The following is a 6172-nucleotide window of genomic DNA, read 5'->3' on the forward strand; positions in this document are numbered from 1 at the left end:
TTTTAACAATAAAAACATATTACTCCTTGCAAGGTCTTAATACGACTTTGGTAGTTTGGAAATGAAATGCAAGGGAAAATATTCACCTGTATCCACTGCTCATTCAAAGAAACTGACAGAGAAAGAGATGGAAGAGATTAATCAAATGAGGGATTGCTGGCACTGGAAGTCCACATCCTGCAAGAGCTGGGTTTTCTTATACCCACTCTGTTTGTTCTTAAAATAGAATCCTTCTCATAGCTGAGCATTCCATAGACGCAACTTAAGAAAATGCTAAATCAACCAATAGATGCAGAGAAATTGCAGTGAGATCCCTGAGAAACCCCTTCAGAAGTGATTCCTTCCTAACCAAGGCCATGGAGTCACCTGCTGGAAGAAAACTGAGAAATGAATCAGAAAGATTAAGAAGAACTTGATTATCTTGTACAAATGGGAACTTTAATTTAGTGAGTGAACAGCGCTCCCACAGTCAGCCATTTTTCTCCTTTTCATTATGATTTTGAAGTCATCTATTGGAGATGGAAACAATTTCCAACCAATGCATAGGTCATACTCACTGGGTGGATTCTGTGATCCTTAGTCGAAGCAATATAAAAAACATAGCACAATGCCCCAACGTTTCGTTTAGGAGTACAGCACGCACTATTACTGCCATAATTTAGTGCACATAGAGTACAATTTAGTTTCTATCCTGGGGAAATTTAGTAACCTAGATTTGGAAAAATATAACCACAACTGTGGTAAGTGCCAGGCAGGGTCTTCTGGCTGACTCCGAGTTCAACCCAACCCTGCAAGGAGCAGCCAAAGGCACCTTTCAGGAATAAAACCAGGAAACTAAACAAGCACTTTAAGCCTTACTATTCTGCTTGCAGGATGCTACCATTACAAAGGTGCCTGCTGCTTTGTGGAGAGCCAAACCACAACAGGGAGGGTCAGCCTGGCTGCAGAGCCCTGGTGGACTCCTTACTCTGAGGTAGGAGTGGGCACATATCTTCATAGAGCTGGATGTGCAGATGATGGCAGTAATGAGCTCACAGCACCTACAGTAAATTAATTCAAAAGCTTAATAATTTGACTATCCTACAGAGATACTGGAGTGGTAAAAATGGATAAGAAGTGTTGCTTCTGCTATATTTACATACAATCCCCTCCCACAAAAAAGGGAGAAAGAAACACATTGGAGAAGACAGACTTTCACAAATATTTGTATTTGAATTGCTGATTAACTCTTCCTGCTGTTATTTTTATTAATGTTTTAATTATATCTGCAATACAGTTCACGAATAACTGAAAACGTATAGGGACTGCATTATTTTACAATGTGGAGAGAGAAAGTTATATAGCCTTCAAACAGAGCTCTGTTAAGGAAACAAAATGCACTGGGACCATGACCTTTAGAGTAATATATTTAGAGCTCAGTACATGATGCAACAGTCCTCCTGAGCACAAGCTAAGCCGATGCTGCATTTGCAGAACAGCACTTCGTTCCATGCCTCCAGATGCTTGAAGATATACCAGTCAGTTGTAAACACGATGGATATGGAACGGAGCAACAAATCTTTATGAGGGCATTACAAGGTTTGGCGTACACTGAAAGATCTCATGAGTTCTTCAGAGAATGGTTCACTGTCCCAAAGAGACCTCTAAAATGAGCAGAGCCTCACCTGTGCGCAGTGCTGGGACCTGGTAAGGCAAGGAAGCAAAAACAGGAGCCTTAGTCATAATGCTACAGGCGCATACTAAAGCAGCCTTTTGGGAACCAGACCAATACGTAGGTGAGTTAAAGACATACCTATTATTTAATAAAGCAGTTGGATACGTTCCTCTCCATTCTTTAACCAGTCCAAATCAGTCTAGTCAGTTCAGGAATAAGCAGAGAGTGACTCCATCCATCAATAGGATGGTGCAATACCCCCAACACACCTAAGAAGAATTACGCCTGCTGAGTTCCTATCCTGTCCCCTGAACTCGCAGCATATCACTGAGGCCAAGACACAGACCTCATTGGAGCTGCACACCTGAAAGTCTGATGGAAACTCAATGTGTTGGCCCCTCTGAGTACTATGTAATGAAATCTGATTTCCTTCCCACTCACACTGCTGGGAAAAATAAATAAATAAGTAAATAAATTGCCAGCTGCTTTAAAACGGTCTCTGTTTTGCTGCCCTGCTTCTGGCAATCAAAGTAGCTGTCATCACTGTAGGAGCAGGCCTGCTTGATAAGATTATAATTTTGTTTACATTGTGCTATAGGATGCCACGCTGAGTACAGCGCAAGGGAAATGACAACTGACAGCATGCGATGTACATTTCCAGGGAGATGCAGGATACCTTCCTTTGTCCCTTCCTCAGAACAGCACGATTTTGGTTGAGCCTCTTAAACGCAAGGAAATACATGGGTTAATGTATTTCTTCGCTTGGATGTATAGCAGTAAAACCTGTAATGGTCTTATTTGGCACCCAACCTAAAATATACAGCATTCAGAAAACAGCCATTTATTGAAGCAGGAAATGCAATACCAAGGCTACAAATCACCTTCCACATATAAAACACTGGAAGTAGATGTGGCTAATGGATACTTCCCTACTAAAAGTGGAGCTCAGTCTGGCACTGGAAGCAGCCAGGCTGCATTTGCTATGAGGCTGCGACTTAGAGCCTTCCTGCATCTCATTTTCACCCCGCCTGTAAAAATACATGGCAGCATCTCCATTTTAAGAGAGGGTCACAAAGTTCCCTCAGTACACGAGACTTAAGGAAGTGTACCAATATTTTTGCAGCAGTCAGTTGGGCTGGTTTTAATTCATGTTTGATTAGCAAAGTGCTCTGGGCCAGACTCACAATATTCACAGAATTCCCGGTGCAGCGAGGCAAATTTTTACAATTATAATGGTGGTAATATGTATTCAGTCTTAGCCATTAGCTGTTTGGAAAATAGGTCAACAATAACATGGCAATATAGCTAGAGGATTTCTCCACCACATACTTAAATGCTGCAGGAAAGGGCAGCAGAAAACATGAAGAAGAATCCTATTACCTTTAGCACGATCACCACTATTTTTCCCTACTGAGTAAGCAAAATGTTTTTAAATGCTTCTATCTAACTCTTTCCAGAAATGAATTTCTCCACTGCGTCCCATCTATCCTTCCTACAAAAGGCTGTCCAGAGCTCAAGTATGTGGTCCCAGGAGCAGAGCTGAATCTAGGACTGCATTGGAAGGAGAGGCACCGAAAAGCTTTGTCAGGTCAACCACAAGGCAATGTAATGAATCCTTAAGCAGTGCAAGTGCATGGAATGGTGTTGCATGTTAATGGGTGGCTTATCGAGAAGGGTTACTGAGTGGGGAAGTCAACAAGAAGCTACGTTGGTCGGCACAGATCAAGCCAAGGATGTGTGCAGGTCAGTGTTGAAGGGAAGTGCATGGATCCCCATTATGGGAGTGAAGTCTCAGTGCACAGCCACCCCGATGTGCTTGGATGGCACACAGTGCTCATCTGCCCAGCCAGCGGAACGGAGAACTCCATCTCAGTCTGACAAGACAAGCTGTGAAATTTATCTCTCTCAGACCAGGTTGCCCTCCCTGTAACAAGAACAAAGGGCAATACCAACAAAGGAACAAGTAGTGCTAAAGCCCTTTTTGAGGCTAGGAAAGGAAGCGGCCATACATCAATAGGCACAAAGCACAGCTGAGGGCTTACACAGCTGGACCTGCAGCCGAAGAAAGAGGAACGAAAGCACAAACAAGAAATGCTTGTCCCTTTCCAGTATAAAAAGCCCAGCTTCGTGCAGCTTAAACAAAACTTTTTAAAGAGTGCATTACTGCAGATGACAATATTGTTTTGTTCCTTGAGGACAATTGGAAGTGTCAGAATTTACAAAGCTATGCACGTCAAAACATTATTTCCTCATTAATGGTATCAAAGCCTCGGCTTGACTCAACGGTCACAGTTTTAAGGATTCATCAATGTCGTTTATTTGAAGTCTGCCAAAGTACATATGTAATTTAGTCTGATTGTTTAGGAACACATTTCATCTAACTCCTCCTTGCAAGAACAGTCAGGTGATTTTGGCTGAGTCTGCTTTTCCTAACAACTGGGAACAATAGTAACAAGAATTATACCTTACATCACCCATTCAAATGCAGAACGACTTCACAAATTGATATGCAATAAGATGGAGGCACCAAATCTCACATCTGAGAAGCCTGAAACTCCCATTTGGAAGTGCCAGTGCATTTCTGTGCAATGACTGATACAGACTACTGAATTATTTCCAGCTCCATTTTGTTTAGGGAGGTAAGGAGAAACCACAGTCAGCATCTACCCTGCACCAGCAAACAGTGCTGTAAACATCACAACTACAAATGCAGTTGCTGTGATGATACTCTTTTGCTCCTGAGGGAAAAAGGAGCAAAAGCTTTAATGCTACTCAGGTTGTGAGACTGCTCTCCCACTAATGCCTACACAGACCAGACAAACACGGTCACACCCAAACTGCCTCATTGATTTAGCAATTATTTAATTGATTTTCAAGCTGGTGGTTGCATATTTCAAAATTAGGGCCACGTTCTGGCTTTGCTCCCAAGGCAGTGCACAGGATGAGCCAGAAAATAGGGGAGGTGTGCAGGAATGTACTTTCCAACGTAACATCAGTCTTCTCCTGCTACCAATAACGAACTTCTAGTAGGAAAGGCACCAGTAACAGCATGTTCCTCTACTGACACATTTAATAGGTGTGGAAGAACATACACATAGGAGGATCCCAGGCTGCACGTATGCAAGATATCCTAATGGAATCTGCATCCGCACACAGTAAATAGAATCATAGAAGTTTAGTAGTAGTCTGTAGCAGAGAACCCCATGCCAAATTACAAGCCACTTCAGCAGCCATGGTAGAAAGCCAGAACAGCACGAGGCAAAGCTTTTAGCCATTATTTCCAAGGGTACTGGATAAACAAACATGAGTACATGTAATTGAAAAGACAACCCTGATACATGTGCTAGGATGGTTTTGCATTTGTTTTGTACTGTTTTTGTTGTTGTTTTTTTGTTTTTTAAACCATAATTCCTAGCAGATTGATATGTGAAAGTAAACATAGAACAGATAGAATTCAGGGATGAAGATGCACTAGAAGAAGGTCAGGTGCAACTATCCCACTTCTCACACTAGTGATTGTGCACAAAGCAGATGGCTTGCCACAGATGCACAGAAAATATTTCTGACCAAAATCAACATGCCAACTTATATTCCAAACCAATGGCAACTGTAGGACATGAAATGGTACCATCAAAGCCAGCTGGCTCGCTGTCCTCAGCCTCCATGCAATCAGTGGCACAACGGGCATACAACTTTGCTTCCATCTGGAGTGGCTGGCAACAGTGGAGGTTGACACAGAAGCTAAAGAGAGCGATCCTGAGATGAAGCAGTAACTGATGACAAGGGTGAACTGAATGGGTGAAAACAGCCTGCAACAATTCAAGTGTGGCAGTGGAGATATACAGTTCATCACCAAGCCCAATCAACAGCAAGAAGGTGACAGAGATACTGAAATGGTTCAACAAATAGCTTCATGTTGGCACACTCAGAGTTAAGACAAGATGGAGAGATGCAACTAAGAATCATTGACCTTAACAGCATAGAAAGAACTGACTTCTGGAAAACAGATATGCCAAATACACAGCAGAAAGATAAATATCAGTTGTGTTATGATTTGCATGCTAATCCTTAAAGCCTAAGGTAAATGAACAGACAAAAGGGTAGCCTAAATTAACAGAACATCAGCACTGCAAACTGCACTGCCCATTGGTTAGCAGTGAACAAAGGGCCCCCAGCAGCATCCAGAATCTGTCTTGTCAATGTGACTTATCTCCAGCCAAAACACTCTACACTAGACCTTTTTGCCACCTTATCTCTCATTTCTCAGTCCTTACACTGAGAACTAATCTTATCTTTGATCAATAAATATTCTTTACATGTTACATTTTATCAACACCTGATTCTGAGCCCTTAGCAGGAACTTTCATGAACTTCTACATAATACATCCTTGGCTTTTGTAAAAGGGTATTTTATTGCAGTGCATTACAAAGAGCTTTGCACTGGGGCCTGCAAGAACAGTAGGCACGCTAAGACGAGCAGCTCTCAGAAGGATTCATTTCATTCATTTGTTTTCATGT

The sequence above is a fragment of the Meleagris gallopavo genome, chromosome 10 (genome assembly GCF_000146605.3).
Source record: "Meleagris gallopavo isolate NT-WF06-2002-E0010 breed Aviagen turkey brand Nicholas breeding stock chromosome 10, Turkey_5.1, whole genome shotgun sequence".
NCBI classification, from domain to species: Eukaryota; Metazoa; Chordata; class Aves; order Galliformes; family Phasianidae; genus Meleagris; species Meleagris gallopavo.